The sequence below is a fragment of the Serinus canaria genome, chromosome 4 (genome assembly GCF_022539315.1).
Source record: "Serinus canaria isolate serCan28SL12 chromosome 4, serCan2020, whole genome shotgun sequence".
NCBI classification, from domain to species: Eukaryota; Metazoa; Chordata; class Aves; order Passeriformes; family Fringillidae; genus Serinus; species Serinus canaria.
Window position 1 is genome coordinate 20714003 of NC_066317.1, and position 26695 is coordinate 20740697.

The window sequence follows — 26695 nt, forward strand, 5'->3', positions numbered from 1 at the left end:
TGCCATTTTAGCTGCCCAGCAGTAATGCTGCTCCATGGAACCACTGGCACTTGTCAGACACATTGTGCCTAAAGTATGGTGCCTAAGGACTTTCCAGTGGAAGTCAGTGAAATGAGTGTGATAGGGATCTTGCACACACTTGTGGCAGGACAGAACTTGGCAATCTTTGAAGTTTTGTTTGCTTTATTCTCTTTCTTCACATTTTGGGTTTTCTTGAACTCCTTTTTTTTTTTTTTTTTTTGAATTAAACCTTAGGGTTTTTTTTTCCCCTTTCTTATTTGTTATGGCCCTCATGTTCTGTATTTTCTTTTGCTTTTATCGTCTTCATCCACTGACCATGTGTCCTTCTAAAAGCAGATTATTCCTAATGCTTGTCTCATTTCACTCCTGATGTTAGATGGATAAAAAGCTATTAGTGCTTCCATACTTGAAGTTTCTCTCTCTTTGTATACTGATGTAAAAGTTTTCTTTTGTTTGTTTGTTTGTTTTAATGTAGACGTTGGAGAGTTCAAGCAAAGAAGTCCACTAAGCCATATCAGAGAGAGGGTATTTTTGAGAACTATATATTTATAGATGCCTTTAAAAATTGATTGTATAAATTGCTTTTCCTTTTGGGGCAACTGCAGAAGTACTTAAGCTGGTTTTGAACAGGAACTGGAAGGAAGCAAAAGAATTGCAAGTATTTTCTTACTTTCCATTTGCTATCAAGAGCAGTTTGTTGCTTTGCCAAGTCTGCTTTCAGTTCTGTTGAGTCCAAATAGGAGCCCAAGAAATTTTCTATTGAAAGGGAAATTTTATATGCAAATATAAAAAAAAATATTTTCATCTTGCCTATCTATGTGAAGGACTGTTGTGCATATCCTAGCTTTTTAAAACATCAGTGATATCAAAAGCATCCCTAGCACAGCTCAAGGCTGCAGTTAAAGCCATGCCAGTATTTTTGAGGACTGCAAATGGGGTGTGTTTAGGAGAAGAAATCAAGGACACATTGGGTTAGGATCAGCTGTTATGAACAGTAAGAAATATTTGAGTAACTTCCAAGAATGAATAGCAGAGGAAAACCAGGCAGAACTGTCTTGATTTAAACAGGTTGAGACATGTATCAAACCAGGATATTGAGTATGTTGAGGCTGGAAAAAAGGTATTTCACTTTCTGCTTATTCAAGGGATGTGCTCCTGGCCTCGTGGTCCAGGCAGGTGTTATGGAGCCTGTTCCTAGAGCCTAAATGCACCCTGGCCCTGACTTATGGACCACAGCTGTCCCAACCCAACCAGCTGGGCCAGGTGGGGAGTGATGGCAGAGACAGATTAGCCCCGTGCTGACATGAGTCAAAGCTGATTGCAGAAGCATTGCTCAGCACCTGTGGAAATCAGCCTGCCATCTTTAGAAGTGCCCAAATTTCACTTCAGGGGCCCAGTTTGAACAATTCAGCTTGGGTTTAGAGGTTCTGTCATAGTTTTTGATTTTTCTTCTTTTTTTTGGGGGGGGGAGGTAGATCGGTTTGGTTTGGTTTCCTTTTTAGTTGAAGGGTTTCTTGAGGCCACATAGTCTAGTGCTATCTTCCTTGCTGACAGCACAGCCACTCAGCTTGCACCACAGGCAGACAAATTTGAGTCCTCTTTTGTAGGGGAGGGAAGGCTTTTCTTCCTGTTTGTTTAGTTCAGCTTGGTTATTCATTGGGACCTAACAGAACTCAGTACTGGATTCCAGTCAAAAGACTTTTAAGAATTCTATGTCTGAATTCCTTTGGAATTTTTAATATTTGGGTGTCTGGTATTTAGATTTTGGCTTTTGTACCCTGTTAATTTCAGTGGGGTTCAAATTCTCTGCAAGGAGGAATGTAAGCTATTTGCAGATTTGCATGTAATCAGGGAGAAATGGTATCATTAAAATCCCAAATTCAGCAAACAGGAAAGTTGTATCAGCTGTCAGGTTCCAGTGGTGGAAGTTCAAGTACAGTAAGCCAATTTTTTCTGGTGTCTTTTGTATTTTGACACTTGTAGAGGGGTTATTCTCCCAACATTTATTTTGCTGGGCTAGTTTTGCTCAGTAGTTTCTTGTTGTTAGTTGGTTGTTTTGGGGGGGCTTTTTGTCATCTTCTTTGAGAGAAGCTCTCCGCTTCTGTAGCATCCTGGAAGCCTCTTCTGCCACTGGTTTGTAGTCAGTTTTCTGGAGTGGGGGTGGCCAGACTTTCATGAGCTGTTCCCGAAGCACAGTGACATTTCTGCTTCCCTATCTCTGCTGGTCACATAACTCCTGATACTTTTTCAGATCGTGTTTGCCTTTGGCATGTCTGCGTTATGTTGGCAGGTCACAGTTAATCTGTTAGCAATGAGTATGGTCAACAAGGCATTTTCCCTCCTTGAACTTTTCCAGTTGATAAATAGCTCCATTTCCTGGTGCTTCCATTTTATGCTAGAGGGCTTCACGCTTCCATATCTCAAAGTTATCCATTAAATTCGGTGTGATATTCTAAATGGTCCTTCTGTGTGTTGATTGTATCTCCTGACTTTGCATTAGAAGCTGTTTTTAATAAGGTACTCTTGGGTTTGGTTTTTTATTCTTTTTCCTTGCCAAGTTCACTGGTAAAAGTATTAAATAAAATGACTTTCTGAACAAATGTTTCTGGAGGTACACTAATAATCTCCACATGGTGCATGTTTTCCCTTTTTAGAGCTCTATAAGCTCCTCAGTCCGTTCTTACTGCTAATATGTACTTCAAGTTTCCCCTCTGAGTTCACTAAAGAATTCCTTATGTCATACTAGCATAGGCTTTGTTGAAGGCTAGATAAATGATGTCTATTAAAGATGCTCACATTTTAGAAAAGAAAAAAGTTAGTCACACATTCTTCTCTCTCTTTTTTAATGCAAGCATATTTATTCCTATTTACTTCAATTTCTTCAACATTTTTTTTCCCCTCTGAGTAATTGTGCTAAAACCATGCATTCTTCTGGGATCAGAATAACTGGACTTTCTTTGCCCAGACTGCATTTTTTCTTTCTCATGTTATGGGTATTATATTTGTTATTTTCCAATCGGATGGCACCACCTTCAGCATCAGAGACCTATTAAAATATTTCCTTTCACACCTCCTGCTTCATGGGCTGGTGTTTCCAGAACTCTGGAATGCAAATTATCTAGTCCTAACTTCACTATATTAAATTATTTTGAATTTTGCTGTCACATTGGCTGTGTTTATTTACATGTTCGTTAACTAATCTCAGAGAAGAAAATGTAATTTTTTTTGCTTTATAAGTTTCTTAATTAAAACCACATATTTGGTAATTCACATTCTCCAGAAATCTTGAAAGCAGCCTGGTAAGCATTCTTTAAAACTGCTTGTAGAATTCACTGGCCTGTTAATTTTATCCCAGAAGACATAAAATGCACAAGCCAATTGACAGTCAAAGTAATGTACATTTCCCAGAAATTCAAAATTGTGGGGTGAAGAGTCATTTGGCAGAAGAATGGCCATTTTCCTTCATGGCTTTCAACTAACTCTTGACTTTTGTTTAATCTGTCACTTTTTGACATTCCTTTAGTATAGGAGTGAGAAAATGGAAGCCTTGAAACCTTGAATGTGGAAAAAAAAGGGAATTTTTCCTTTCATGTGTCTGATGTTTCAGCCCATCAAAAATGTTACTGTCCTTCCAGTTTCCTTTCTACCCCTCACATATTGCATCTCTGTGCTTCTATCTGGGTTTTGCTGTCATCTCCTTTATAGTCTTTCCAGCTTGCTGCACAGTCTTCCAGTCCTTGTCCAACTTCCCAAGCTGCCATTTTCATGCTATTCCTCAGTATTTTAGAAGCAGTTGCTTTACATAGTCAACCATCTGTGGCTTTAATTTTTTTCCTGAAATTCAATCTTTTCCACATGTAACCTGGTGGATGTAATTGAAAAAAAAACCTTCTACATTGAACTTACTCATTTTGTTAAACAGTGTTTGCTCTTTATCGCTCAGGAATTGTGTCTGCCTCTACATGAATACATTTACTCTCATCTTTTCCTTTAGGATCTGTGAATTGGTGCAGTTTCTTTTTTTTTCATGGCTTGATGTTTTGGAGTCTCTGTTCAGTTTCTAGTAGCATGTCACGCTGTGTAGTGGGATTGGGAGTAGCAGAAAATGTGGATTGTTATTGGCAAAGCAGCTGTCAGGCTATGGATGTGGAGGTATAGAGCATTCCACTGTTTTGTATGAAGAGAGATTTTGGTGTAAAAGGAGGAAATTAGGTATCAGACCTATCATTCAGGAGGTCCCTCCCAATGCTGTTTTCCTACTAAAATCCATGGTCAGCCATCGCCTTGTCCAGAAATGTCCTCTTCAGGGTTACTCCAATTACTGGCAGCATTGACTGGAGCACTTTCTAAGTGTCAGCAGCCAGTTTATGGCTGGCTCTCTTTTATGGGTGGACACAAGGTGATTTAACACATCCTTTACATTGCAAGACCACCCAACTGCAACACTCGGAGGGAGAGAGCCGTGGTCCTTGAGCATGTTTTTATATGCTGTATTGATATGTATTGGCTGTGAGAGTATCTGGTTACACATTTGAGCACTCCCTAGCTGTTCTCTAATTGCTCCTGTTTTGCTCGTGGTTGTTAATGTGTAATCTTGCCTGCTGCATTGAACTCTTATTATTTAAGCTGCTGGGAGCCTGTGCTCAGCACTAAACGTGCAGCTGGTACAGCTGTGGCTACTTCACCCTGCCACTGTGCAAGCTGCAAGCCCTGCCAAGGAGTGGGCTTGCCAGAGTGCTGACCTGTAAAGTGAGTGCCTTTCAGAGAGAGAGGCTGTGCTGGAAAATACTCCAGCCCAGGGCTGCTCTAGCACAGCTCCCCGTGGCGTGAGTGCACTGCAGAGACCCTCCAACTCCCTCCTCGCCTGGGTGAGCACTGCTTCTAATAAGGTTCAGGGAAAAGGTTTAGCAGGTGTAGAGTGGAGTTACAATGCTCTGCATTGACTTCAGGGCTGTCCTTTGTGTGAACAGCTGCTTTCTGGTCTTCTTGTCATGCCCCCTTTTTCCCCTCGCCCCAAAGCAAGCATGCACTGGTTTAGAGAGCTCTAGTTGCCAACGGGGGGAAACCCTCACTCTGTGAGTTGTAAAAAAGACTGAGAGCTGGGTCTTTACCTCCTGTAGATGGGGAGTTTCTCATCTGACCTGGTATTGCTCTAACAAATTGGGCACAAGTTACTGGAATGGGGAGAAACTCTTCTGGATGCAGTCTGCTTGCAGTGTGGCAAATAGCACAGTTACTCTATGTATGCTTTGCATAAATGTGTGCTGTAAGTGTGCCCAGCATGCTGTCTATATGGGAGTGATAGTGTATCTGTGTGCTGGACATTTAGTTTAATAAGAAAGTGTTGGGGGAAAAATAGGCAAGAAGGAAAACCAGCTCAAGATAATTCAGTCCAGAGCAGGACAGCTCTTAAACTGGAAGAAATCTGGCTTGAGCCCTTGCAGAGCAAGCTGTGGGGGCTTTGTCCACATGACAAAAGCTCAGGGGCTGCCAAAACTGTGAGTTCTGATTGGATTATAAAAGTCTATATTTTCCCATCACCCCTCTCCCCGAGCAGGGTAGGTGGTTGGTGGGGAACTATCAGAAGAAATTGGAATTGTACAGGGAGGCAAAATCTGTGTAGGATGGCAGGGTCTTTTGGGAAGTCATTCTGATCAGGTATATTTCTCCTGTCTAATGAGAGCTGATAATACCAACATGCAAAGTGCCTTTTGAAGCTATGTAGGAGTTTTGGCCCAGACTCACAGATCCCAAGCCAGCTGTGGACCGCCAGGATTGGTTTGCCATAACAGGTTTTAGATTTACTGCCTTAGGCAAGGTACTTGCTCAGGGGGACTTCAGTTACCAAGCAACTTTTAAAAGAAGAACCAGCAGCTTTCTTTTAGTAAAGCAAAAGGGTTAGGTTCTTGGTATAGGGTTGGAGATGTGATCATAAAAAAGAAACATTAGGACAATAAAACCTGTCCACAGAGTATACTTGATGTCAGTTTTTTTTTTTTTATAGAGCTGTCTTTAGGTTTGTAAGTGTTTGTAAGCCAGAGTAAACTCCAAAGCACAGACCTGATCTACCAGGGTACTTCTGTGGAGTCCCTGGAAGATCTTCACAAGATCTTCCCGAGTTTTTGAGTTTGTGTTTGAGTAATGTGTTGCCTTTCAATGCTTAAATTGCATCTCAAGACCCTTCTTACTTCCCTACTCTGAATATGCAGTGCTACCTGTCTTCTTGTTGGCTGTGAGATTGCTCTGCTCTACTTCAGGGTATATATCCATGATGAGCACAAGTCTTGGATGTGACAATCTTTCCATTCCATTCAGTCTTTTACTCAGGAAAACAATTTCATTGCAGTCATAAAAGAACACTGCTCCACTTTGAGGACACAAAGCACAGAAGCTTGTTTCTTTTATAGTGATTTTTAATTTCGGAAAGCATGCTTGCAACAGGAACCTTTTCATAGCAACATCATGGCTTATGTTTTCTCTATAAAAAAAATAAATTTAAATTGTATGTGCGGTTTCTGTGGAAAGCTCTCTCCAGTACATTTAAAATACTGACGCCTTAGCTACATGACTCAGTTTCTTCCTCTTCTTAGGTTGAAGGAACGTGGTAACATAACATAAAAATTCCTGTTGTTCACAAAGGAAAGAGCAGCATTTTTACTAGATATTGGAAAATTCCAAGTGGAACACGTACGGAGATAAAATACCATTTGGAGATTTTAGAAGACTTTTTATGATTCTGACTTTTTTGATGCAGAGCACACAACAATCTCACAAATACTCTCTTTTCCAGTGCCTTATGGTAGCTCATACTGAGAGAAGTCATGCAAGTAGAGAAGAACAAATTATTTATTTGAATACCCTTTTCTTCAGTGCTTTCCTGAGAAACCAGAAGAGAGTACCACGCAGCATTGAAAACTTGTTAACTCTAACATACTTTGTAGATGCAGGTAAGGTCTGTTTCTGAATTTGTGCTCAAGGGAGAAGCCAGTTCTCTTCCTTTCTCCATCTTTTAATAGCCTGGGGACTCTTGTTCCAGGTGACAACTGGCACTGGTTAGGGGCAGCAGCAGAGCCATGCCAGCCTGTGCAGATATTCACTGCCTGGTTGTGTGTAAGACTGACTGTGTGCAGCTCCCCTTAGGTTACATCACAGGGACTGCTGAGGTGAGGCAGGGCTGAAAGGATATAGCAGGTTTTTTTTTCTTTTCCTGCTCCAGTTTTAATTTGTTAGCACACCTGCAGGTCTGGCATTTGTTTTCTTCTATGCTTCTCCCTTTCAGTATGTATAAATGGCTCACTGGAGGCAGAACTCACTCTAGTTTTACTTCCAGCTGACTTAACCCCATGCTGCTGCTCCCCAGTGCCCAAATCCCTGCACCAAGAAGCACACTCCATCCTTTTCTTTCTTTCCGGTAGGTAGGTAGCTCATGAGAGGCAATTGGTGAATGCTGTTCTTGGAAATCTCTACAGAAAATAGGAATTTAACACACGTCTCATTTCAGAATTATTTATCATGTTTAGATATAAGGGTAGATATAAAGAGGTTGTAAGAGGAACATGGTTTACTGTTCCAGAGGGACAAAGGATGAAGAGCATAACATCTGGAAAGTTTGGTAATGTGAGTAAAACCAACTGGAAACAGATGGATAATGGGGAGCTCATCTCCTACTACAAATCTTCCAGTTTTAAGGAAATGCTAAATCCCTTTTTAGTACCTGGCAGTATTTTAAAGAGGACTTTCTGTATCTCAGAGGAAGTTGATAATAAGGAAATAAAATTATTCTGTTCTCAGTGGGACAAGGATTTATTCACCCAGGTGAGTGAAGCCAAATTTTTCAAATTCAGATATTGAACCTCCAGTCTTTAGAGAAAACTAATTGTTATAAGGATGAAAAATACACAGAAAACATACCATTTATAAAACACAAAATCAGCTCTATCCTCTTGAGTTGCCAGGCCCAGTTGTACAAATAATTACTCTTATAATAACTTTGAAGTCATAGTTGCTTTGACAATTGGTATTAGTATTGTATTTAGTCATGGAATTATTAGATTAAAATCCTTGTTCGTCAGAAGGAGAACTGAAAATTAATACTAATGGCACCAGAGTAAATGTCAAATTAATAATAACTTGTTGAGGATCATTTTAAATCATATGATGGGGTATCTGGAAGTTACAACCAGAAGGTGAGCTAACAGCAACAACTGAATTATCCTTTTGCCTACCATAGAAGATGCTTTCTTATCCAGAAATAGTAATTACTAATTGATGTCATTAAAAAAAGAAAAGCCTTTATTTATTTGCTTGATACCTAGTGTGCCTAATGCCTTGATATATTCTGGAGTGTATTATGAATATTTCAGCTGAAGTTCACAACTTTAATTTCACTTTGCAACATTCACAAGTGAAGGCAGGGCAATATCGAGGTTTTAAAAAACGAAGTACATATTTGTGTTTATTTATGTGCATGTGAGGCAGTTTCTCTGTGCATTTGCACAATGGAAGGAAGCAAAAATTAATTTGTTAAGCGTGAGAAATTATCAGAAATGGAATACAGTGATTTTGTGTTCGTGGGACTGAAATTTTTTGTGTTCATGTTGAGAAATGGCCAAACCCAAACAAATTGTTCTCAAACATTGAACACTTCAGCCCAACAGTCATATGTTTTTTCCTGTTGTAAACCACCTTCTTCAGTCCTAAGTTTACTGCTTAATATCTGTTAATTGTTCTTTAATGTCAGTGCCATCATCATTTCTTCAGTTCTGTTTCTTAAAATTGCACTTTGTCAGCGTGGTGTGCCTGCTGTAGCTCTGCTCCCTGTCCACAGAACTATCAGCCTGATCTTTTCATAGTGGAGTTTCACAAGTGTAATAAAAGATTGCAGCCTTAGATGGATGGGTTTCCTATATCTGTACAGTGAGGTAACAGTGTAACTGGAAAGTGCTCAGTAAATCAAACCATGCATATTCAAGTATTCTGTAAAGGACAAAATTATGGGAAATTCTCTTACAGGCGAGCAGGTCTCTTCTGAAAAATGAAATCTAAGAAGACACCAGATGCTTGCTTTTATTGAATCCATAAAATCCTCTTATGAAATCTGGTTTTATAATAGCAGCCTGCACAGAAGAAATCTGGAAAACACACATATGTTTTAAGATTCTAAATATCTTCCTAGTGATCAGGGCATTTAAGACAAGCAGAGGTGAGCAGATCTAGCAAGTTTCTGTTTCCCTCCTCAACATGATGTGTTTTGAATACACTAATACTTACCTAGGCTCTGGAGCCCAGAGACATTCTCAGCTTTGCATTAGGAGTGGCTACAGCAGCTTGGGGTGCCACAGGGAAAGGGGATGCTGTGCCTGCAGGAGTTGGGGGCAGAACCCTGGCTTGTGTGCAGGCTGGTTGCAGAAGGCCCAGAGCTGTTTTGCACTCACTCCTAGGTCAAATGGGATTGTGGTGACAAGAGCTGGAGATGTTCTTGCTTTCTTGGAATTGTGCTTTGATGAAGACTGTTGATCAGGGTTTGAGGTTTTGAGCTTCTAGGAAAGAAAAAATAATTCCAAAGCACGAATAATTAGTGCAAGTGTTTAATTTGCTCATCCCATGCTTTCTGTCCTGTCAATAATGGGAATTGAAAGCTGTATAGCTAATTCCCAGGTGGTTATTTTTTATATTTCTTCTTGCAGCTGTAGCAACCCCATGGCCAATAGCTGCTCTAGTGGGCAGTGACTGAACCATGACACATCATCTGTGACAAAAAAATTAAGGAACTTTATTCCTCAACTGAAAGTATACATCACTTCTTCAGAGTACATATTGGTGTGACTCTTTCCTAGGTTCTTGTTTTAGTCCCAAGTGTTGAAATATTATTGTAGGCTGACAGCTCATTTTGGGCGAGACACTCCTTCAAGCTTTCAAGGTGGGTAGCCTATTCCAGGAAAAGTAAGTGCTTGCTGAGTCAGGGCCATGGTTTCTTTCTTCTTGTCAGTGTGGAGAGTTCATGACTTGGTTTGCATTGGCACCTTTTCATTAGCAACGTTGTAAGGTTGTAAACAACAGGTGTGTGCTGTCACACATGCCTTCAACAAAGAGAAAAATTTACATTTGACAATGAATGCATCCTCATACTATTTTTGTTTTGATTAATGTTTCTTTCTAACTGACTGTCATTTCCCCAGTTTTAAGTATCAGCATACTTCTGATATTTGTATATATTAATTGAACACTCTTTTTCATATGCAAATTTTGTAGATGCCTTATGCTCTAAGAAAAAGTAGCACTTGATTTATAAAATCTTTCCATGCTGAATAAGATCCATTGCTAGAGATTTCTGAATCCACTCTGATTCTATGTAAACCTCTTCATTCTTTTTGCCATGTGCCTTTCTCTTAAAAAAGATACCTTATTGTTAGATGCATCAAGCGCCTGATGTTTGAGAAGAGACATGTTTGGAATGCTTGATTAACACACATCATCTGCACTGACTTCAGCTCTTGCCCTGCAAACTTTCAGTATGACTCAGGTGTTCCTCTTGCACTGACAGAGAATAAAAAGGCAGCAGTGAACACTTGCAATGGACTCACCACTGTTCAGCAGCAGGAATGTGGTTCTGTGTAAATGTGGCAAATCACTGGTACTGGAATAGAAAGAGGAAGGGAAATCTTGAGACTACCATGGGCAAATATGATGTTTTAAGCCAAGCTGCTTCTGATGTTCCTACTGTAAACCAATGGAACTTGACTCTTGCCAGAAAGCAAAATGTTGAAGCAGTTCTTTTGTCAATTTTACCATCAAAATGAAAGTATTTATGCAAAGAGTTGATTCTCATTTCCAATACAGAGGGGTCACTAAGACCATAGAATAGTTTGGGTTGGAAGGAACATTAAAGACCACTGCCACAGACAGGGACACCTCACCTAGACCTGGTTGCTCAGAGCCCCATCCAGCCTGGCCCTGAACACTTGCACAGATGGGGCATCCACAGCTTCTCTGGGCAGCCTGTTCCAGGGATTGATATTGAGCAAGGAAGAAGGAAGGGAAATAGACTGAGAAAACAGACCTGTGTTTGGGACAGGATCCTGTGCTGTGCTGGCATTATATTGTGCATGAATAGCTCTTTTGTCAAAAGAGAAGTAGGACAAGAACACCTGAATGCCGAGTGTTAACAAAAGATCAGTAGCTTGTACAGAGCAGGAGCTGTGTGAGAACACTGAGTCCTTGTGTAAAGATTGCCCCAGAGTGCTGGAAGGTCAGGGAGACCTTGGAGTTTTCTGCTACTTCTTCACAGTACAACTGGAGAAACAGCATTTTGATATTTCCATTCCCTCTTCATCCCCCAGATGTCATCAATATAAATTGGATTAAGTGAGGAACAACCAGAAACTCAGGTTTAGTGACAAAGAGGTATCTTACTGAGAACACAGTTTTATGCTTTACTTTGTAGAAGACACGTGGGGAATCTTTTCATGGTGCTTTCTGATTATGCAGTATGTCTGGATGTTGGAAGATTAAAACATTTAGGAAGTGTTTCCAAAACATAAAAAATATACTGGGCTTTGCTATGTTGCCTCTACCATGGTGCTTGCCACCTTTGGCAGATACCTGTACTAATCCATTAGCTGTCTGTGTTGGTGAGTGAGATGTCAATACAAGTCTGAAGAAAAATTGCCAAGGAAAGGAAAACATTGGAAGAACTCTAAAAATATGTCAAAAACAGTTAGGGTGGTTTTTGGGGTTTAATAGTAAAACTGTGGAATGTTTTTAAAAATAAATAATGGAAGAGTATGTAAACCAAAATTCTTTCTCAGTATATAATGTGGTCATTTTGCTTTGTATTTAAGTTCCAGCCTGACACTATAGTAGCTATGTATGATCTTTTGAAACTCCCCTTTTCATGTTTTTATACAATCTTTTTATATGAAGTGCTACAGTGATTTTGTTGATTTTTGCATCATCTGAAACAGGATGGTCACTGGAGCACTGTTGTTTAGCTTGAGTTATTTTGGTTTGTCTCTCTTTCTTTCCCCTTGGTTGCATAGATGGCTTGCTTTTTAATATTGGGCAAAGCCATTGCAAAGAATGTATATGAGGCTTAAACTCATGTTTCATGAACTGCCTTAATTCTAGTATTCACTAATTTGAGAATTTAGAGCGTTTTTAACACTAATATTCCTTTCACAAGCTTTTCAGGTGGATTTTTTTTTTCTTAATTTTAAACTAAAGACTTGGAACTTGATTGTAAGGTCCCATTAATTGCACCTCTTGAAATAAGTAGAGTAGATGATGTTTTCCAGAATACAGACTTTGAATTGGTGCTTACAGACTTCATCATGATGCATTGATGCATTGATGCTTTCACATCCAAAAATCAAGAGACCATAGCTGAGCAGAATCAGATCCTTCTTCATAATGGCAATTAGCCTTTTATTAATGTGCTTTATAAATCTCCAGTAGCAAATTAATACAATTGACTGTCTTTGTTTCAAATTAATATGTATTACATATAGCACTTACTATGCATATTTAATAGGAAGGAGGAGATTAATGGGCTCTGTAGGTAAAAGTTGCAAGATTCTCTTGATGTGTTTTATCTGTTTGACTTGAGTTCCTGCCTGTTTTGAGTGATCACCTCTTCTCAGCCTTTTCCCACTGCATGCCCAGTAATTTAAATTTATAGAGTAGTTTGGTTTGTTCTGGTTTTTTTTGTTTTGTTTTGTTTTGTTGATTTTTTGGGTTTAGTTTCTTCTTTGTGGTTTTTTTTTTGTTTGTTTGTTTGATTTCTTTTGTCTCCCTTCCCTAACAGTAGTTAAGATAGACAGTTACATCATGGCACATACAGTTTGTGGATTCCCTTTCCATCTTTGGAAATCAGTTCCTGTTCCAAAAGAAAGAAAGCAAATAGATGTTTTGTGGTTTTTGAAATCATATTTTACTATTAAACAAACAGGGCTGCCCTTGAAGCCTGTGCCATTGCAGTGATCCCCTACAGAACATGGAGCAACTGATAACTCTGACTTTGATTTTTGTGATTCTTCCTTTGAGTGAACTGGAAGAGGGTGCTCACAATATTTGATTTTAACCATTTATTATGGCTGAATACTAAGGCTTTATGGCCCAAATTGTGCAGCTTGCAGACAGCTTTTCCTTTGGAGATACACTTTGCATAGAACCGAGTATTAATAAAGATAAAAAAATGTTATTGTTATAATTGGACTCAGCAGTTTATCTGGGAAAAAGAAATGCTTTGTGTTGTAGGTTTCCCAGTTTTACCCACAGGCTAAGTCTTGTATATATAATTATGTTTTAGGAGACATTTTAAGTGCTAGTTGAACCTTTAACCTGCGTTTCCTCTGGAATAATTACAGGATGTGAAAATGGCCAAATGAAACGTTTACTCATAGAGATTAATAGAATTAGTTAAGCTACTGTTACCTTATGCTTGATTTATACTGCATGTGTAGGTCGAAATAGGCTGTAATGGCATGTGGGTGTTTTCCTATCTTTTTATACTTGCTAAAGTTTTGCCTTATGTTTATTACTTGCTATGTTATGTGAACTGCTTAAAAAGGCATTTTAGACCACTGGCAGGTAGTTGAATTTCAAAGGCTGGCTCTATTTAAAACAAAACAGTAGTGTTTGAACTTCTAGCAATTTTTTTTTTTCTGAAAATAACAGTAATAGAATTGATTCCATCACCTTCCAAGGAAACAAGTTGAAAAAGAAACCTCTGTGGATTAGTAGTCCAGACATCAAATATATTTAGCAGACATTTGAAACCAAGCCTGAGTCAGCTACAATGGAAGCTGGGAAAACCAAGAAAAATTATTTGTCTGACTGGATTGCCAAAATTGTTGGAAAAGGTGAAAAAAATAAAAGGTCTGCAATTATAAAGAGTGATATCGTAAAAGTAGAACATTTAATCTTATTTGAAGATTCAAGAGGGGTGGTAATTCTAATATATTTTCAAGTAAACATTCAGTTAAAAGTGATTTGCCTTTTAAAATTTGATCTGGTGTGTTTCTTTAAAAAGAGAGTGATGCATTGTCTTTGAGGCAACCTGTATTTCAATCTTTGAGGAAATTGTTGAACAGTTACCATCTTAATTTTCAGCAATTTTTCTTTTGCAGAAAAATTTAAATTTAGAATCAGAGAAAAGCCTGAAATTAGTTTATCTTATCCTATTAGATAATACTGTTGGAGTTTCCAGGCGGGTTTATACCAGCCTTCACTGGTGCTGAAGGAGTTTTTGTTGGGCTACTTTCAGTTCATGCTTTGCAGCCCCCCATGCTGCAGCCTCTACCAATTAAAGCATTTGGGGTTTTCACCTGGGAGAGGAGCAATTTGCAAAGGTGCTACCACGGAGTAGTAGCTCACCATGGCTCATTTAAAAATCCCAGCAGGTGCCATCTCAATATATTCTTTGTTGTTTTTTCAGTTGTTCAGCAGAATCCAATTTTTAAGCAGATGACAATACTCACCTTCTGCGAAGCTCCTGGGAAGGCTTAGGGGCAGTGAACTTCAAACCCTTAAAAATCTGAGCCACAAGTGGAGGAGACCTTTCTCATGGGAATCTTTTAGTTGGCAACTTCATTCTGAATCAAAGAGCATTTGGGTTAACCCATTTCACTACTTACCTAAAGTATCCTTAGCAAGTTATTTCACTGCTTTTAAATCCTGCTTTGGCTTGGTTTAGAGTTAATGTTTGCTGCAGTGGTTACAGCAGGCAGTGAAAATGAGGCTTATTTTTTTTTAAGGTCAGTGAAGTATAAATTCAAAGGAGATTAAAAATCAATTATTAAGTCAAGATTTCCTTTATACACATTCTATTTATGCTTACCTCTCTTTGATGGCTTCCCTTTAAAGTATTATACTAATGTAGGAAATTAAAGATTTTCCTTATATACATTTCTGTATTATCTTGGGTTACAGGATTTTTCATCTCTCCTGAAAAATAAACTCCCAGTAAGTCCACTTAGCATGTAGTACAGATGAGCATCTGCTCTTCATAAAGATAAGTTATTTATATAATGATTCTATTATTAATATACCAAATTTCTTTTAAGGAAGAAATCTGTATTTTGCTCCTTGTGTGGAATGGATATGTAATGCAGGAATGACAGTACTTCACCAGAGAGTCAAGCAGAAATCCTGGAATAGGGTTGCTAATCTGAATGCAAATGTTCTGTGCTAAGTGTGTGGTTTTTTGTTGAAGGGGGCATGTGCATGCATCGAGAAACACTGTGATGGCATGAAGAGAGTTTATGGGCACAGCTGGGTGTGTTGAGGAGAGGCCCTTCAGCTGGAAAATTATGTACTAGGATATCTTCGCTTTTATCTTTGTGTCATAATGTCTTTTCTTGCTGAAGTAATCTTTAAGGAACTTTGAGAAACATGCAGGCTGTGGTTGATGGGGAACTCAACTTAGCAAATCATTAACTTCAACAAATGAAATAGTAAGAGAAGGGAGACACTGGAGTACTGAACTATTGACTGATCTGTGTGTTTAATAAAGGACATTAGAATACCATGTTTAATTGTTGGCTAAAACCTCAGAAGCATGACATTAGCATAGGCTTTACTGCAAATACACTATTCATAATGAAATGATGAGAAGGGGCTAAGTCCTTGAATGTACAGTTATCAAATGCTGTTATCAAATCAGAGAGCTTCCAGCATTTATTGGCATGTCAGTGCCTTCTGAAATGTTTTTATACTTGTACCATATTTTCTAAGATGATGGAGTGACTAAATATTAGCTAGTTGTTGTGCTTTTGGGAATCATGAATTTCTGGAAAATATCCCTCTGCTGTCAAAGAAATGAAGTTCTGTTCTGGGGAATTCATCTGGAAAGAACATTTCTTCGGGGGCGATGGGGACCATCTGTGGAATTCCAGCTACGTGAAAACCTGGAGCAGAGATGGGCAAAAATACACCAGGATGCAGGCAGCTCTGAGGAGGTCACTGTGGTAACCTTGCTTAGAGGAAAGGTCTGCACACATGGGCTGACCTTCTGACCCTTCATAATTCAAGAGTAATGTTATACATTCTTCATGCCTGCGCAGCATTTCTGTGGCAAAAGGCTTCTAATCATTCCCAATCTTCATATAATTTTCAAATGCTTCTTTACACATATGCAATATGCACACACAAAACCCCTGTGATTGTTGTTTAGTACCCTTGCTATGTAGTTTGAAATCATTCAACTCCTAAATAAACACAAGCAAAAGAAAACATGCTCCAAGGTTCAAATTGCTTTTCTACTGCAGTGACTTAGTAACTTGTTTTGTGCTGTAGAGAGATGCACTTTTTTTTGTTTGTTTGAACCATTTGGTTCACAAATAACTTTGTACTCTAGTCTTTTACTGCTGTTGTGAGATATCATCAAGCAAGCAGTGTTTGTTCTCTCGTGTGTGTTTGTTTGGTTTTGGCCATCTAGGTTGAAATTCTGTTATATGACCAAGTTGCAATGGAAGCCCCCACCCTTCTTCTCTCCTTCCTTCTAGGCAATGAATTTTGTTCATAAATGGAGAAGATCTGGCTGTCGTTTCTCTTGTAGCCTACCTAGCAATGTGGTTGTGCCCTTTCAGACAGGGGGTCTCTGTTGTGTCCCCCTCCCTCCACCCCTCCAATTCACTGTGGTTTACTTACTGTGTGGTGGTCTTTTTAATGGAAAATGCAGAGATTTGTATGAAGTCTAAAAATAAGAGAGAAAGTTTTGTGTTCCTTGTTTAGAAGTCATAGCACGTCATGTTGTAAACAGGGATTTAGAATTTAATCTGATTTTTATGCTGTTATTTTGGCTTTCTTGTTTTTCACTGCCTCAGCCTGTAATGGACTGTAATTCTCACTTCTCTGGGTGTTTCTCACTATCTACTTACATTGTTAACCTTGTTTAAAAAGGGAGAAAAAGCACTGAAGTTTTGTAACTCTCTTTGGTAGCCTTGTCCCATCATAGGTATTTTTTTTCTCAGTGGCATGATCACATGCATGGATAATTTTAACATATTTTACTATTTTCATAATCCTCAATGGAAGGTTTTGCATTCACAGAGAACACACGCAGAATTGAATGCTGAATTGGATAAACCTTTTTCTGTTTTAATAGGCATTCCATGGTTGTGGCCTACTGTATCAACACTAATTTAGAGATTAATCTGAGAGGATGGGTTGGTTAGGGCACACCATCTCTCTCTTTCTCGTGGTTGACATGCTATGATGCAGTGAGGAGGAGGGGATTGGGTTTGCTGTTCCTTTTTGGACCACTGTCACAGGGATCCTGCTGGTGCTGCTGTGGCCCTTGGTGTCTCTGGGAGAACCACCTGCAAGCTGCCTGTCCTTAGCCAGGTACTTGAATTGAGCAATCACTCTTGCATCAGCACTCACTGCAGAAGAGTGCAGCTGACTAATGGGCACCTGCTGCTCCTCGTGTCCTTCCTCAGACCTGATTTGTGTGCTTCAGCTTTGTTAAACCCCTCCGGGGACATCATCGAGTTGACATCAAGTATGCCAAATGCCCTTCAAACACACATATATGCATTTGCCATCAGCATCCCATAGTTTTGTGCTCTGTCTCCTCCAGCATGCTTCAGGTAGGTATCAGTACAAATTTCAGGGAGCACATCCCACTATCCTTTACAGCCTGTAGCCTAGGGCTCCTTTCATCTCTAATGATAGTTCCCATCAGCTCCACGTGGGAAATGTAACTGCACAGGCCCAGCATTTTACCAATAGTGCCAGCCAGTTTGTGTGTAGAGAGCAAAATAGATCCTTGGACCCAATTGTAACTCTAAACTTCCCTGAGGCTGGAACTAAATTTCCAGTTGCTAAGTGTAGGTGGAAGCCATACTCTTAATCTTAGCCCTTTGAAATGCATTTTCTGACTCTCCCTTTAAACCTATGTGCCTCAAAATAATATTGGTAGTTACTTTAAAGCACATACATAGGTGACTCATAATGTCAACACACATGATTTCTTGTAGTGCCTTTTCTCCTCTACTTTGGAGTTAAAAACAGCACTAGAATGTTTCAAGTGCTACTTTCATGACTGGCTGGAATACAATATTCTAATATTGAAAAGTCTAATAAGTCTCAATAGAGCCATGTAAACTTAAGGGATATTTATGCTGTCACATTTTGTGTATACTCAGACTTTGTTCAAAATCTGTAAACGTTGACTTTGATTTAAGCAATTACATAAGTTTAATTGCTAGATTTCTTTTCCATGGAAAAACTGGTAGTAAGTACAATGTAACTGCATTTCTGCTGATATGGAAGCATTAAGATCCTCTGAAGTGGAGTGGATTATTAATTATACATTGGAGCTGCTTCTCAAATTTCAAATATCAAAGACTTTTGCATTTGAAAAACAAAGAAAAGCAAAAACCCCGAACAAACCAACAATTCTCCCCAAAATGTCAAAACCCCCAAACACAGACTCTGTTACAATATCAAGCAATGATGGTCCTTGTCTTGGTTGATTAAAATTGTTCTGTAGCTTGTTAATCCTGGGATAACTCTGACCTAGTTGCATGAATTATGAATTAAATTTTACTCCTTGAGCATCTGATTTGTGGTACTTGTGTGCCATGGAAACAGTGACAGCAAACACAGAAGCAGAATTCCCCATGTTCCTTATCTTTGCACTGCCCTTGCAGGGACTTTTCTGACTGGAGGAGCACAGCTTACTCTTTTCCTACTGAGAAAATATTTGAACATAATATTTCAAAAGTCAGCCTGAAGTGTCTTTTTTCTGTTGGATTTCTATTGAAAACACGTGGATCGTGTTTCATGCTCTCTGTTTAGATGGGTGCTTGTCACTCTAACAATGAGCAAAGAAGGCTCAGTGTGTGAATGCCTGAATGGCACGGGGCCACAGAGGGGGAGAGGGTGTTATGGGGGATTGGGAAAGCATGAGCAAGACAAGGGCTTCGTTGCATAGATCACCTGTGGTGTTTTTAGTGCCTGCATCTTGGAGAATCTCTCAATGGCACTGCTTTGCAGCACAGTAAGTACAGAAATTGGGAAGTAATAAGAAATGCATTGAAACAGGTGAGCATTCAGTGGATAGCAAAGCTGTATTCTGTAACAACGTTGTAAGAAAGGGCCTTGTGTTTTTCTTGACAACTAAAACACTGGCAGCCAAAGGAAAGCTGGAAAACCTCTGGAGAAGAGTTTATCCATATCTGTAGATTTTGGTTAAGGTGGCAGATTGTCAGCATCTTATTGCTATGTGCTGCAGTTTGCTTTGGCATTTGACTGTGTGGGGGGTGGAATATAAGACTTAACAATTGTCACTGATTACAGTGGTCACTGATGACACCTTCCAGCTAGAATCTTGTCCTTCCAAGATTCAGTTCTTCACAGATAAAGATTCATGTCAATTCAATGTTTGCTGAATCTTCTGTGAGTTTTTTAAATTATTATTATTATTTAGGGCCTCTGCTTGTCTCACTGTTAGGCCACTAGAAAACTGTAAACTTCAAAATGATCTGGTCTCAATAAAAGCTGTATCTTATGTGATCCTGTCATATGAAATCATGTAGTCTATTAGGAGGGGAGGAATTGATTTATATCCAGATTCAATTTTTTTTGTCTACTTGTAATTAGATTGATGTGCCTACTCACCATCTTGTCTGTACTGCAGTTCTAATTTTCCCTGGTAGGTAGAGACAGCTGCAGATGCATTTAATTGATTCCTTATTATTATAATGTTGGGTAATTTGAGAACTCAAGCTACTGCTGAAAACTAATGTCCAGAAGAATTATCTGGGTTTCTATAATCAAACCATATATTTCTATATATTATATTCACACATGTTAAAAAAAAGACACTCATGAAGTTTTCTGTGCATGGTTTGTTTCTTGGGCTTTTTTCTGGTATCTTGTGGAGTCTGCTTCAAGTGAAATCATGTATTCCTCATGCTGTAACACTTTTCTGTAATCTATCTCCCTTAGAAACCTTCTAATGGCACCTATTAATTTTCTCCATAGATTTCAAATACTATTGATGCTGCATAATGTATTTAATTAGCCCCAAACTTTCTCTGTAATCATTCCAATCTGTGCTTCTCTCTCAGCTTTTGCCTCTAAGGCTGACAAATGGCAGGAGGGGGAAAGGGCACTTTCCTGTCAGTGGCTGTGGAGCCTTTGGTCCTTGGGTTGTCAGAGCAGCTGTTCCTTCTGAAAGAGCTGTGAGAGAACAATGAAAATACTACTCAGCTTCATTTAAGAAGTCAAAACAAATATAAGTTGTAGCAGAAAGATTCCTTATCTTATGAAACAGGACATTTTTATGGTTCCTGTAGTGTTTTCCATATTTTCATTGTAATAATATCAGTTTATTTGTGAAATCCTGGATTGTATCGGTCAGAGCTAAGTTCACCTTTCTGTGTCTATTCTTGCAGGGCCAAGAGGAAAGATAAATTAGCTCAAAATTATACAAGTGTTTTTTGTGCAGTTTAGAGTAAATGCTAACTGAATCCTTTTCACATTTTATGTGCATTGTGTTGGTCATTCACCAGTTCTGAGGTCGGGCACGTGGATGTCAAATTGCAGCTGCATTGGTCTGGTAAAGGACAGAGTAAACTGTACAGCTTAATTTTTAAGATTTTTTTTTGTTTTTGTTTTTGTTTTGTTTTTTGTTTTTTTTACTCATTCTCATCTTTTCTTTCTTTCTGAGAATAAAATTAAGGAAGGTCTTTATATTTTTAAGCCAGCCCATAGTGGTAACATATGGTCAAATGCCAGCTGAACCATTTGTTTGCTAGGCAGCTCCTCTAGATCACAGTCAGAAAAAATTAAGTCAGTTAAGCAGAAGACTGAGAAGCATTCTCAAATTGGACAACATATATTTTGGAAGCTGGGAACTTACATGCAGTATTATGGATAAAGCAGGAAGGGAGACCAGTCTTGTCAGTCAATAGTGAAATATATCATCATTTGTGTATTTAACATTAGCTTAGCACAGGAAAATTTTTCTTTTAAGGACTCCTTTAAAAATAGGACAGAATCATATGCTTGAAGGTTATAAATGGAGATTGTTTCTAGGAGGAGAGGCTGTGCTGTGATTACTGGGGACATTCACCTGTGGAGTTTACCTACTGGAAACCAATCCCTGGTGTCTGCAGGATGGAGTTGAGAAAAAGAGTAAAAAGGTCCAGGAAAATGGCTTCTACAGATTTTAGAAAACAGGAAAGTCATGTGAAAATATCCCTATGACGGTTTTGCCTGTTGCTGAGTGTGGCAAAATTGAGGAGGATATTATTGTCCCTTTTGTGGGAGCTGAAGGGAAGAAGCTGTCATTCTTTACTGCCAACCACCCTGTTTAAACTCCTTCAGAAAAAGATTGTGGAAATGCAACTGCTTGCGTAAATTGTCAGCTCCAAATAAGGTCCTCACCCCTCTTTTAACTGTGTAGGAGGACACAGCCCAACAGATTTGAAAGAGTTCTGATGGGACATGGGGAAAAGGCTCTTTGCTGTCAGGGATGTCAGTGCCTGGCACAGGCTGGATGTAAGGAGAATGCTGTGGCAGCTCCAGGGCTGTGTGAATGCTCAGAGGAGGCCAGGAGAGTTTGCCCAGGGAGGTTTGCTAACTTGGGAAAGTTTTTGATGCTGCTGAAAGTTGTTCTGTTAAAATAATTTGGTGATGGAATACTGGAATACTGGTACACATTGGATTGAAAATAAATTGTTAAACCGAACTTCTTCTACCTGTAACCCTGTGGAAACATGAGACAAACCTCTAGGATGTGTATACACAATTTAATGGAGTTTTTCATAACAGGTTATGACCTCATGTGCACAAATTAAAGCAAAACATGTACCAATGCAAAGGAAACTTTCAAAATCTCTCCAGTGAATTTTACTGAGTTTTAATAGATGTTGTATATTAGAGATGCATGTGAGTTTCCAAGATATCAAAGTTAGAGGTATTTTTGGGGTCACAGACTCACCGTTAGCAGCTGTTCTCTGTTAATTAGAAGAAAAAACAAATGATCACAACTACTTCAGTAGGATTTTTATACATGACTGTTCACAGAATAAAAAAAAATCATGGAGATTTTCTTTTATCCCGGAAAAAGGGAAATGGTAATGTATACTGTGAAATAATGATGTCATTACGAGCTAGTTGCATATTTAAAGTATAATATCTGATTAGTGCCTCTTAATTACCTGGGTATTTTCTTTAATAACAAACAACATTAATTTTTCCTTTCAAACATCAGGTTATTAAAACTGTGGAATGATAAAGCTGCTGTAGGAACAAGGACAGCTACTTGAATTGGCCATTATCAGCAAGTCAGTTGTATTTATGCCCTTGTAAAATTTCTAGGTGTTCTTGCACTGTGAAGGAAATGGTAAGTATTTGGTCACTGTTTGGGAGAGGAATGAGCTTGAACCATTATGTAACTCTTGAATTGGTGTTGTTATATGTAAAACTACTTCTACTACTAGATAAGATAAGCAGTGACATTTATGGTTGGACTCAAAGATCTTAAAGGTCTTTTACTGACCTAAATGATTCTATGATTGTAAATTTTTTGGGAAGCTGTCTAAATGAATAATTTCTGCTCCACATTCTAGTGTAATAATTGAGTAGTTAATTGAAGAGCAAATACAAAGAGGCTCTGGTCCTCCTTTTCTCCCTCCTTCTCTACTCTTGTGCTTTTTGTTCAACATGTGAAATTTCTTTTCCTTGCAACATAAACTTTAATATGCTTGCTCTCCAGCACCCTTCATCATCATCCTTCTGCAGCTGTTCTATCTTCTTCTTCTCTTCTGCTTCTAGCCTCTATGATTAATTTTACAGCCTTGTCTTCAGTCCTCTGCAGCTGACTGAAGCTGCAATTGCTGAGGACTTCAGTAAGGCTTTTATGGCTAATGTGCAGAATAAATGAATCTCAATTTCTCTATTGCTTATGAGACTCTTGTTCTTACCCTAAGACTTCTAGCTTCTGTTGCCATAAAAATCCCATCCTACTTCCATGGAAGGGCTTGAGTTTGTGCATTTGTTACAACAAGGAGGAGTGTTGATCCTTATTTTAGAAAATATGTAAATTATTAGGGGATCCAGAATTATTTTTAGTCATGTGTATCATGTAATCTCATTCTTCTGGGTGCTCTGTTAAGATGAAAAGGAATATTGCAGTTGAAGATTGTGTAGTGGATTGAAATATTGCCATTTTATTTTGGAAGTAGACCTAATATATAAAAGTGTAATTTTTCTTGTATACTAGTATTGTTGAATATTTTGCAATCAGTGGGCTGCAGTTCATAAGAGCATTTGCATGTTACTTCTTAAAATAAGGCAGTAAATACATAACTACTTATGTGCCATCAGTGGGTGTTTTTCCAGAGAGCATCATATTTTTGCCTGTGTATCATACAAGAATTGGAAGGTATGTATTATTTTGTAATGATTTAAACCTTTTTTCAGAATATCACTAATCAGTAAAAAAATGTTCTTTGCCTGCAGGGTGGAGTTCATTTCTTTTGTTCCTGAGAGCTGAATAGGAGAAAGGGACATTTCAGCTTTTCTTGATAAAGGTAAGACAGCATCTGCTGATAAGGATAAGACACTGTTCATTATTATGAGCTCATAGAAAGTTTGTCGATGGAGGGTTTGTTTATTTTGGGCTATTTTTCTCAGCTTTTGTGCTTTGTAGTAAGTGCAACGTGTGATAATGTAACTTGTATTGGGAATGGAATGTGTAACTCTACCAAAGGTATCAGTAAAGGCTCTGAAGATAAACAGGTACCTGTAGATCAGCATGACAAAGTGGAGAGCAATTTGCTCTGCTTCTGGTACTTGTGATATTTTCCATGTGCCACTGAACTGGCCTGCCTAATTTCACTCCATCTTGCCTCCACAAACTCAGCAAGGGGTCTTAAAACCAGTAGAGTTTTCTCCATGCCATTGTCAAAGAAATGTGTTGGCTTGCCTGCTGCTACCTTCACTGTTCTGCATTGTCCTGTGAGAGTGCAGAGGTTGATGTGGGGAGAGAAGGACCCTGAGGTCTATTTTAATTGAGATAACACCTTCAAAATTAAGCAGCAAATAATTATCATGCTTGTCAGAAGTACGAGACAGAGAAGGGGATAAAACTCTGGAATCTTCTTAGGGACATGCCTAAGGGACAAACAAATCCTCATTGACTCTTTCTTCATGTTGTGCTAAAAGGTCTTACTTTTTATAGACTTATGTACTGAATTAAAGCCTGCAAGAAACATTTAGAAGTAGAGCAGGCAGCTTAGTGTTGAACCCTTAATTACAGTTTTTGATTCAGAAATCTATGTAGGACTGTCTTTCCTTATTTCCATTTGGCAAATTTTGGAAAGTGGGGGTGGGTTTGATGTGACAAGTGGTAGCTGTGGGGTTGGTCTGGTTTAGCAGTGACCATCCATGCAATGACCTTCATGCAGTGCAGGTAGAGAGCAAAAGTGTGGCTCAATTTCTGTTCAAAGGGGATGGAATTCAAGCACGATTATTTCTGATTTGTCCTGTGACAGAGACTGCAGTTTCTCATTGAAGGTGGCAATGTGCTTTAACCAAGCCAATCACTGCCTGTTCAGTGACTGCATCTGCAGATCCACTTTTGACTTGTTCAGCAATGAATTTAACAGGATGGTAGAATGAAGGCTCCAGTTGTATGTTGATGTTTGGGCTATCAGGAACAGCACAGCATAAGTCCACTTCTTGAAAGCTGAATAGTTTAGAAAAGAGGAAAAGACAACTCTAACAAAGGTGGAGAGAAAACCAGAAGATTGACCAAAAATCAGATTTGTGTGTTAGTGTTGATGCATCTGATTTTGAGGTTTTCTCTGGAAGTGTTATACAACCTTCTTGAACAGCAGTTTAAAGCAGCACTATCATGCCACCATGAATGGATGCAGTTTTTATGAATTTACAAGTGCTTACTGTACTTGTAAATTCATAAAAATGGAAATTCATAATTTTAAATTGCAATTTAAAAAAATGGTAAATACTTGTATATAGTCTACTATGTTAGGGGATGAGAAAGCCATAATCACCTTCATATCCTTGTATGGATATAGACATTAGGAGTTATGTTGCCTTCTTGCTTAGCAAATCACAGTTAAAATATTTTTGATATGGAAATGTTCTTTCAGAATCTTTAGTTTCAGAGTTTAGGCTTTGGCTTTAATATTTTATCCATTATATAAATAAAAAAAAATGCCTGTGGGTTCTGTAGAATCCTTTTAAGCCTGCTGTTCCTGTCCTTCATCCCCCTTGTGGCTTATGAAGCCATTGCCCATCATTTCAAATGCTCATGTTTTGTGATTTTTAAATTTACTCACCATGTATAATCTCAAAGGTTAAACTGCTGTTGGAAGAATTCTCCATCAATCAGGAAGGGAGAAAAAAAAAATCCTGCTGAAGTGATACATTTATTGAAGGACTTGTAGACTCCTAGTAAAGGAATGTGTTAAATTGCTAAAGATGCAGGGTGAAAAATTGCTATGCTAACATGCATGAAAATGTATTAATAATAATCTACTGATAAATTAATGTGGCCTGAGTTTAATCTCATTCTGGGAAAATCCATGTTCAAGGAAATGAGAATTTACTGTGTTAGGGTCTAATTGAGTATGATTTCTTTTTTCCTTTCTTTTTTTTTCCCCCTTCTTTCCTCCACTGGGGAACTCATGTAAGTAATAAATAAATCTAAGAACATAAACTTAAATATTTAATAGTACCTTCAGTGTTAACTTGCTGGTTACAGTCAAATACTTTTCTTCCCATCCTGATGAGAATCAGTTGCCTGGATAAAGCACAGTTCTCTGGTGAAACAGGGTACTCTTGTATTTTCTGAACCTTGAGCAGAAGGCATTGCTTCTTAGAGGTTCCTCCATGCTTCTTGTAAACCCATTAAGCCTTACTCAGATATATAGATATATATGTGTATATTTATTTCTTTATGCACATATTTTTAATATATAGATATATATAGAGAGAGGCTGGATTGGACTTGCAGCTTTTCTTTCTCTATTTAGAAAGATAATCAGTGTATCTGGAGTCTCTGAGTTGTGTTCTTCCCATGGCTGCTCATACAAAGCAGCAGCACTTTGCTTGCTTTCTGTTTCTTTGTGGGAGTGGAAGAGATTGGAGTTCACACTTAAATTTACCAGTATCCATCAGGATTGCATTTAATGACAGAAATTCCCAAACTTAATCAGTGGCAGATTCAGTTTCTGGCTGTGTGAGCTGGTGATTGTGTGTAGCTATGGGAGGAACTTGAGCCATACAGGCAGGATCAGCTAACAGTGCCATGTAAAGTTATTTGTAGTTGTTAAGTTGTGATGCTTCCCCACATCATAATTATTTCTTCAGCTTGAATACTTCTGCAGTGGCTGCAGGCTTCATGAAGGGAAATAATGTTAGCTGTTCCCTGCTCCTACCTGCACTCTGCTCCAAAAGCAATGCCCTTGAGTATTAATTTAGCCTTATTTTCAGCATGATATGCTTCTGTATCATACACAGAAAGTTCATGTCTGTAAATTGGGTGTGACAGTAGAACAAATGCTTTGAAAGCCTGCTTAAAAATGTGCCAGCTCAGGCTGGGAAAAATCGGGTCCCTGGGAATGGAAGGCCAAAAACCGCCCTTGAACGTTTCCTACATCTTCCCTCCCAGTTATGATGAGCAGTGTAATTT

At 38.6% G+C, this 26695-nt stretch overlaps 1 protein-coding gene across 1 annotated transcript in view; it reads left to right on the forward strand.

The window, feature by feature from the left end:
- BMPR1B (bone morphogenetic protein receptor type 1B) overlaps positions 1 to 26695 on the forward strand; it is a 231757-nt gene that overhangs the window by 22254 nt on the left and 182808 nt on the right. Inside the window, exon 2 of the mRNA XM_030239132.2 lies at positions 23497 to 23567. The gene's annotated coding sequence lies outside the window, so the exon portion shown is untranslated. The remainder of the gene's footprint in view (positions 1 to 23496; positions 23568 to 26695) is intronic.